This window comes from Vicia villosa, linkage group LG1, assembly GCF_029867415.1.
Source record: "Vicia villosa cultivar HV-30 ecotype Madison, WI linkage group LG1, Vvil1.0, whole genome shotgun sequence".
In the NCBI taxonomy this organism is placed as follows: domain Eukaryota; kingdom Viridiplantae; phylum Streptophyta; class Magnoliopsida; order Fabales; family Fabaceae; genus Vicia; species Vicia villosa.
This window is the reverse complement of record NC_081180.1, coordinates 159,074,015-159,084,252: the sequence shown is the minus strand read 5'-3', so window position 1 is coordinate 159,084,252 and position 10,238 is coordinate 159,074,015.

The window sequence follows — 10,238 nt, the reverse complement described above, 5'->3', positions numbered from 1 at the left end:
ATATGCATGTGGTACCAAATCCGGAGTAAAACTCCCCTTGTCATTATGACAAATACACCTTTGCCGAGCATTATGCTGGGACTTCTTTCCCTCAGGAAAATACACCTTTGTCGAGCATCAAGCTACGACTAAACGTCATCGAGCATTTAGCCCCCACTGATGACCTCTTGCCACTCGGGCAAATACACCTTTTTACCGCGCATTAAGCCCCCACTGGTAATAATTGCCAATTCAGGCCACCTGCTAATAGCATTCCGCCATTAACGTAATGAAATGTTATGCTGTGCAAATATATGACTCTATTACACGACAACAACATCATCAACAATATAACACGGTCACATACCCACGTTACACCGTTTATATTCTATCCAAAAGGATACATCACCAATTAATAACATCGTTATCAATTACATCACACCATAATTACCACACAGGCATTAATAAGCACACAGCACACATTCACCGTTCAAACATACTGGCCACATCGGCATAGATGAACGTATGACACACTTATACACATCAAATTAATATTGGCCATCGGCCCACAACTTCATCAATGCATCATTATGATTTATCATGCACTAGTTCACAAAACCATTTATGAAAATCAACCAACCACTACTACATCCTACATCATTAACAATTACAACCAAGCACTATGATTATTTACCAATCATATCGCGCATATAAACAATTATGTGTTTTCATCAACAACACCTCATAACCATTCAATAACACGATAACCAAGCCTATACTATCATATAGAACATCCAACTAGCTTCCTAACACTTCGAACGGCGTACGAAACGGAGCTACGAATCAAAAGTTACAAGGTTTCAAAGTTTGGATAATTGAACACACTACACAACTCATCACTTGATCCTAATAAAAATAATGGAATACTACATACTATGAATCATTTAATTAGATAATAATATAGGTTATTGCGTTAGCTTTCCAACGCTTCGAACGGTGACAAAATCGGAGTTACGGTTCAAGAGTTACGAAGTTTCGAAGTTTTGGAAAAACTGAAAAAGCTGTCATCCGCTTCAGCTCCGCTCAGCGGACCTCGGCAGAGAATTTTCTGCAACAGGACCTCCGCTCAGCGGACCCACCTCCGCTCAGCGGACCTGCGTAAACCCAGAAAAAACCAGAACGCACCAGAACTGTTCCAGGCCCCCTATACCCACCAAAACCACTCCAAAACATCATTACAACACCAATACAACACATACAAACCATAGAAACAACCTATTATCACACTTTTCATGGTTGATTCATCACTCTAACTCAAAACCTAACTTTATCTCCAAACTCAAACAAGCCATGGTAATGGAAAACAAACATGATCAATGAAGGTATCTATCATCACACTACACATACACACCACAAAATCATGTTTATAACTTCTAAACTCACAAAACTCACAATCCACCATTTTTATCCAAACATAGAAAAGAACAAGGACAAGAACAAGAACAAGACTATAAGAATCATACATCCAAGATAAATTAGATTCACCCCCTTACCTTGCTATAGCAACGATCGGAACTCGATTCGGTTGAGAATCCACCAATCCACACTTTTTCCTTCTTTTCCTCTTCTTCTTTCTCTCTTCTCTTCCTTCTCTTCTTTCTTTCCTTTTTCTTTCCTTTCTTTTTCTTTCTATCTTTTTCCTTTATAAAGAAAATATCTTCCTCGCGGAAATGACCAAAATGCCCCTACGCTCAAATATCGTTCAAACGCCCCAAAACACGGAATATTACCTTACTAATATTTCCGGTACCAAAAAAATATGAAAACCTTCAATTAAATATTAGTCCGCCATCCCGAACTAATACCGACTGAAACAACTCCAAAAACGGTATAATTCCAATAGATGTCACAAACGTCCAAATTAAGTATATACTTATTTTCCCAAGCGTTACAACTCTCCCCCACTTAGAAGATTTCCGTCCTCGGAAATATCCCAAACACAAATGAACTTGGATACGCTCTCGCCTCCGACTAACCAACTATCAAGCCACGAAAGCAACGACACAATCAGCGCCAAACAACGAATTACTCTAGCTAAAAGCAAAACAACCAAAACACAACAATGGCAACGAGATGCAATGCCCATACAATGCACTCATCGACTAACACCAAAACACAAGATATAACCAAGACACAGACAACAACCCGGTCGCACAACATCCAAATAACCATGCCAAGACATAGCAGTCAAACATGTAACCAAAACATCTGGTGGTCTTATAACTCCTACCACATCCACTGTCCATAATTTGAACTCTAACAATTCAAACACATACGAACCGCGTCATTTCACGCTTCCGATGCGCACTCTGATTTCCCACAACAAACAGATTTACCAATTCCATAACCATCTTCCAGCTCCTTCTAGTATTCACCAGAAACTCATTGTTCTCTCTTAACATACTCAACCTCTTAATCTGCTGTGTCAGCTTGCACACCAGACAAAAGTCTTTGTATTATCCAATCAAAGGCAAAAAGCTAATCCAAACACATCCTTGTTTCACAACACAAGCCCTCATAGATCCTTAAGTGACCAAATCGTCCTCTCAGTCTGACCAATATACAACTTGCAAGTACTTCCATCGGTTAATCCATTCTTATCGAAATAACGTGAGCAGATTTCGTCAATATATCCACAATGACCCCAATCGCCTCACAATTACTCGACGTCCTTGGCAAACCAGAAACAAAATCCATAGAAATGCTATTCCACTTCTACTCAGGAATGGATAACAGTTACATGAAACCAGACGACTCCTGACAAGTCAAACACAAATAAACAAATCCCTTCATATCCTCCTTCATTACCTTGCCACTAAAAATGACCTTCTCAAATCTTGATATCTCTTAGTAGCATCAGGATGAATACTCAAATCACTATGACGCACTCCATCCAAAGTCCTCTTTTCAAATCCGAACATTAGGAATACAACCTTGATCATGACATCCCATGACATTGCTCTTATCAATCCGAAGATCACCATCTTTATCTTTGACTAATAAATGTCATCTTATCAACCCATTCAAATCCGATTTATGACCTTTTCTAATCTCATCAAGAATACCATAAGTAAGCTTTCACCTATAAAGCTCAACACCTGAAGAAGTCACTTTACGAACCAAACTCAAATCTCACAACTGTTTCAACAATCACAATACTCGAATCATCGACATAGACGTATGCAATGGTTCTCATATTCAACTCGTTCTGTTCAAACAAATGCTTCAAACTCTTGTAGTCACTTACACACACAAATCTCGATCCGAATAATTAGTGCCTTCAAATTTCCCAAACAGAAATAACAACTTCCAACTCTAAATCTGGTGACAGATAAATCCTTTCAAAAATCTTAACTCGCATAAAGGCATAAACCACCACTTACCCCTTGAACATTCACTTCACTCAACCAAAAACTCACATAAGGAAACTTGGCAAACAACTTCTTCTTCCCAACACGGACAAAACAATTCTCAAAAACTTAGCATGATCATCTTCACACTGATGATACCCATACCTCAAATCAAACTTGCAAAACAAACAAGCTCCAACCAACTTGATCCGTCAAAATATCAATCCTCGAAAGTGGATACTTTTCCTTAATTGTCACTTTTCTCAATTGTCTAAAATCGACACAAAGCCTCATAGAACCTTCCTTCTTAACCAACAAAACACGCGCACCCTACGGCAACACGCTCGAACGAACAAACCTCTTCTCAGGAAATCCTTAAGTCGACTCCTCAACTCTTTCAACTCAAAAGATGGCATCCGATACGGAACCCTCGACACAACAATAGTTCTAGGAACTAAATCCGTCAAAATAGAACTCCAAGACAGAATTCCTCTTTTCAACGATGAATTAATTAATCCTTCAAGAAATACTTATACAAATGCGCAACTATCCGCAATTCCCACAATTGCTCTTTCTCAAGGACATCCAAAGTCGTCGACAACATAAACAACGTCGTACCACCTTGCACCGAATCATTCACTTCCAATATTATCAAACTAGCCAGATAAGCCTATCACGTCCAATACGATCCCGTCTACTATCAACAAGAGATTAAGGGTGATCAAGTCCTCAATTTGTCAATAGGTAGCCGACAATCATAATAGAGTATAAACTATCAGTACTAACATTAATAATATTCTTTTCCAGCAAACTTTTGCTCATAGCACAGAAGCACTATGATTCCATAATTCACAAATCTCTCAAGATCATCTGAACCAGCTAACACCGACGTCCGGTAGCTACGTACCAAAACACTTCTAACAAATCCCAAGAATAAAATTCCCGAGATCCTACTCAACTCTTCATACTCCTAATTCTCACTCGAGTTCCAAAATGTTTCCAACAACGTCAATAACTCCTACAACAAAGTCTACCACAATACTTTCCTTAATCATTGATCCAACAAAGACACCTCACACAAGGCTACTCAAACAACAACTTCATAGTGCATCAGCAGCGTTAGAACATCACAACTCTCTAAATTCCATTCCTTAGAAATAACCAAAATCTACTCCGAGACACTCCAACTTGATTAACAACCAAAGTCTTAAGTCCAAGTCGCCTTCACTTCAGAAAACAACAAATTCCAACAACACTAGTACTGCTGCCCTCAGTAGCATACTAACATCTTGCAACTGAAACATATCCGAGAAGCATATGTTCTCCCCCACTTAGCTGCAAACCACTCCTGCATACAACCGGCTAGAGGCACAACAAGTACTGACAGTGCTCCACACACTTATCACGTACTGAGGAATTAAACAACATTAGACAACACTGGCCGGACAGACCGACCTGCTCTGATACCACTAATGTAACACCCCAATTCTACCCAAAGCATTTAGGCAAGAAAATATCAGAGTATTAAAATTTCATACAACACAATCAGGATGTTACACTAAGTAACCAAACAAACACCTGGAAAATAAACGGACATCAACGATGCCAAACGCATACACACCTGCCAATAAAATGATACATAACACACGGAAGATATGAACATATATATATACATATATCTCTCACTCTCAAAGAGGAGTTTTCCAAAATAAAGTGTTTACAATACACATCAACACATTAAACACATATACATGTTCAAAGAGTCATATATAAATAAATAACAACAGACTCCCGACTCCCCGGTGTTACGTATCAGAGCGACCGACAAGACCAACTGGAGAACTACCTCTTCCAAAAGACTCCCAAAGCGGCTAATCTGCAGGATGCCACTCAAGCATCAAATCAGCAGAAGGGTGAGAATATAATTCATAATGAAAGCATGACAATTATAGTAATGCCAACAAGTATCATCAATAATCATACAACAAAGTAATCCACTCATTCAACCACAATCAATATATAAGTAATGTGACACATGAATGATAACATAATTATAAAGACAGACAATGATGAATGAGACTCAACTATGCATATGCATGTGGTACCAAATCCGGAGTAAAACTCCCCTTGTCATTATGACAAATACACCTTTGCCGAGCATTATGCTGGGACTTCTTTCCCTCAGGAAAATACACCTTTGTCGAGCATCAAGCTACGACTAAACGTCATCGAGCATTTAGCCCCCACTGATGACCTCTTGCCACTCGGGCAAATACACCTTTTTACCGCGCATTAAGCCCCCACTGGTAATAATTGCCAATTCAGGCCACCTGCTAATAGCATTCCGCCATTAACGTAATGAAATGTTATGCTGTGCAAATATATGACTCTATTACACGACAACAACATCATCAACAATATAACACGGTCACATACCCACGTTACACCGTTTATATTCTATCCAAAAGGATACATCACCAATTAATAACATCGTTATCAATTACATCACACCATAATTACCACACAGGCATTAATAAGCACACAGCACACATTCACCGTTCAAACATACTGGCCACATCGGCATAGATGAACGTATGACACACTTATACACATCAAATTAATATTGGCCATCGGCCCACAACTTCATCAATGCATCATTATGATTTATCATGCACTAGTTCACAAAACCATTTATGAAAATCAACCAACCACTACTACATCCTACATCATTAACAATTACAACCAAGCACTATGATTATTTACCAATCATATCGCGCATATAAACAATTATGTGTTTTCATCAACAACACCTCATAACCATTCAATAACACGATAACCAAGCCTATACTATCATATAGAACATCCAACTAGCTTCCTAACACTTCGAACGGCGTACGAAACGGAGCTACGAATCAAAAGTTACAAGGTTTCAAAGTTTGGATAATTGAACACACTACACAACTCATCACTTGATCCTAATAAAAATAATGGAATACTACATACTATGAATCATTTAATTAGATAATAATATAGGTTATTGCGTTAGCTTTCCAACGCTTCGAACGGTGACAAAATCGGAGTTACGGTTCAAGAGTTACGAAGTTTCGAAGTTTTGGAAAAACTGAAAAAGCTGTCATCCGCTTCAGCTCCGCTCAGCGGACCTCGGCAGAGAATTTTCTGCAACAGGACCTCCGCTCAGCGGACCCACCTCCGCTCAGCGGACCTGCGTAAACCCAGAAAAAACCAGAACGCACCAGAACTGTTCCAGGCCCCCTATACCCACCAAAACCACTCCAAAACATCATTACAACACCAATACAACACATACAAACCATAGAAACAACCTATTATCACACTTTTCATGGTTGATTCATCACTCTAACTCAAAACCTAACTTTATCTCCAAACTCAAACAAGCCATGGTAATGGAAAACAAACATGATCAATGAAGGTATCTATCATCACACTACACATACACACCACAAAATCATGTTTATAACTTCTAAACTCACAAAACTCACAATCCACCATTTTTATCCAAACATAGAAAAGAACAAGGACAAGAACAAGAACAAGACTATAAGAATCATACATCCAAGATAAATTAGATTCACCCCCTTACCTTGCTATAGCAACGATCGGAACTCGATTCGGTTGAGAATCCACCAATCCACACTTTTTCCTTCTTTTCCTCTTCTTCTTTCTCTCTTCTCTTCCTTCTCTTCTTTCTTTCCTTTTTCTTTCCTTTCTTTTTCTTTCTATCTTTTTCCTTTATAAAGAAAATATCTTCCTCGCGGAAATGACCAAAATGCCCCTACGCTCAAATATCGTTCAAACGCCCCAAAACACGGAATATTACCTTACTAATATTTCCGGTACCAAAAAAATATGAAAACCTTCAATTAAATATTAGTCCGCCATCCCGAACTAATACCGACTGAAACAACTCCAAAAACGGTATAATTCCAATAGATGTCACAAACGTCCAAATTAAGTATATACTTATTTTCCCAAGCGTTACAAAATGTGTGAAACAAAAGTGGTTCAAAATGATTATTTTTGCAAATGGGCCTATCTTATTATGACCCAAACTTGACATTAAGGTTATTAGGAACCTACAAACCCAAGGCCACGACCATATTGATTTTATTATAATTTTGGTGAATTTTATTCATTTAAAACTTAGTTTAAATCAAATAATTGATAGAAAATATAAGAGATTTGATTCTATTTTGTTTCCAATCAATTCCAATCATCAAAAGGTCATATAATCAGTCCAAATTTGTGCACACCATAAGTAGAAATATTGGATGGAATTTGAATCAATTTAGAAATCTTTGATAACTAATTTTTAATCAAAATCTTCACCATCAAAAAACAAGATTGGATTGGATTCCTTACAAGTTGGTTACCCTAATTTAGTCTCATATATATACTAAGAAATTGCAGATGCAAAGGGGGTGGTTTTTCGGACCTACAAGAACAATGGTCGGATTCTAAAAAAAATACAAAAAAAGTGATTTTTGATTTCGGTGTTGCAGGGTGATTCCATCGGTTTTAGTGATCCTAACATGATCCTGGAAGTATTATGGAGCGAATGACATTACCACCTCCGACGGTCGCGTGCAGAATCACGCTCCTGGTGCTACAGTTTGTTGAAATTTAGTTTGCTTCGATTTCAATTATTCATGTGTGGTTAATATAATTTGGTTGCATATATGTGTTATCGATGATGTTATGAAGCTTTTGGCATAGGTTAATTGAAGTTTGCTTACAGAATTGAGAATCCACCATTGTTAGGGTTTAGAAGCTTGAATTTGGGATTTTTCCATAGAGGAAGAATTAACCTGAACCGTGGCCGCCAACGAACTCAGAAGGTAATTTTAAGTTGATCCATGTCCTTGTAATTTGATTATTTGTTGTGCTTTCTTGGGTTCAAATTCGCAGGGATAGCCATGGTGGTGTTCGCAAACGGCTGCAACAAAGAAGAACACACAGTCCGCACGCTTCTTCTTTCTTTTTGAATTTTAGTTCGCGTTTTTTTCAAATATAATAATTTGGAATCATGCTTTTAACATCAATTGGACGCAGCGCAGTTGGCTTGGAGTATTGTTGGTAAATCAAAAGACCTGGGTTCGATCCCCAGGTCATGTACATTGTTTTTCTTATTTTCAATTGTCATGGCTAACGTATGAATCCTGCACTGCGCGTCTCTTGAGGACCACCATACACCGGCGCATCTCCACCACTGGATTGCCACTAGCGACGATCTAAGGGAACCAATATGAAGTCCTATGGTACACCATCAATAAGCAATAGCACATGATTGATGCCCGGGTTTTGTTTAATTATTATTATATTATTTATATAATTATATAATTACTCTTAATTATTTTGTATATATATATATATGATTTAATTTTTCAAATAAGATTAATAGTAAAATTAAATTAGGTTAGGGTAATATGTATTTAGAATTATTTTCCCGATTATCCGACTATCCCGATTAATTAATTTAACTTTAATTATAAATCACAAAAAACCCTAGGACGGTTATACAAGATATTAGGGTTTGCCCAATCCCACTGGCCATTAGGGAAAAATGTTAGGATTTAATTTATTATTCGCTTCGACCGTATTAATCGGTCGCGATGGGTAATAATCAATCATTTAATTGCAATTAAAGTAATATAATTCAAATACATATTATTTGGCTAAAGGGTTTCAACCATCTTATTGGTTGCGATGATTAGCCTATTTATCTTAAAAAATTCGTTATTATTTTTAATCAAAGCTATTGATTATAAGGGATAACGATAAAATTAAATTATTTAAAATACATTCATTTGCTATTCGTGATAATCGAATCTATCAATTATAGTGGTTAGCAATCCTCCCCTTCAATCTGTTAGCCATGGTAATCAAACCTATTGATTATTGCAACTAACGGTAACATATTAAACCAGGGTTGTACGCCCAAATCCTAAAACACTTCCCAAACCTTTTCAAACTACTAGCACCAAACTAAGGATTTTCATCCTTTTCAATCAGGCAACTCAAAATGCCTTTCAAAGCACAAAACAACTTCAAACACCTCCATATCAAATTCTAAGGCGTACAACCCTGTGCCCCGAACTACGTTGACTCTGATTCTCCATAAGGAGATACGTAGGCACTTGGCAACAAGGCGAGTCCCCTCCCCCATAAATCTCATTTTTTCCCGATTCTATTTCTTTAATCATAAACCTTTAATCTTAATAATTTGCCATTTACCCTATTAATTGTCTGTCATCTTTCTTTAAGTTAGCCATAACCCTTGGCTTTATAATGCAAACCGTAGGAAAGGGTTGAGGGTGCCTAACACCTTCCCTCGACCTGAATATAGTATCTTACCCTGATCTCTTAACTGCGCGAGGTTTCCTATTCGCCTTGGTAGAATAGGTGGCGACTCTAATCTTTAATTTTTAGGGCAGGTTGCTACAACTGGCGACTCTGCTGGGGAAGCACTATAATGGTGAATTACTATGCTCCTATAGGTTTTAGCAGGGTTTAGGTCTTTGGCAAAATCATTAGGTTTTGGCGAATTCTTTTTAGGGTTTGGCTAATTTGCCATTTTTAGGGTTTATGGTTTTTTATAAATTATAATTATTTATTTATTTATTTGCCATTTCATTGATTTACCGCAATTCTGTTTATTTACGTAATTTAAATAAATATCTATTTATTTAAATATTTGCTACTTTAATGCATTGTCTAAATTATAAGCAGCCGGATTTGAGGTTAGTCCTTTAAATATTTAAATTTAATTTTATTTATTTATTTACAGCTTTAAATTACAGTAATTTAAAT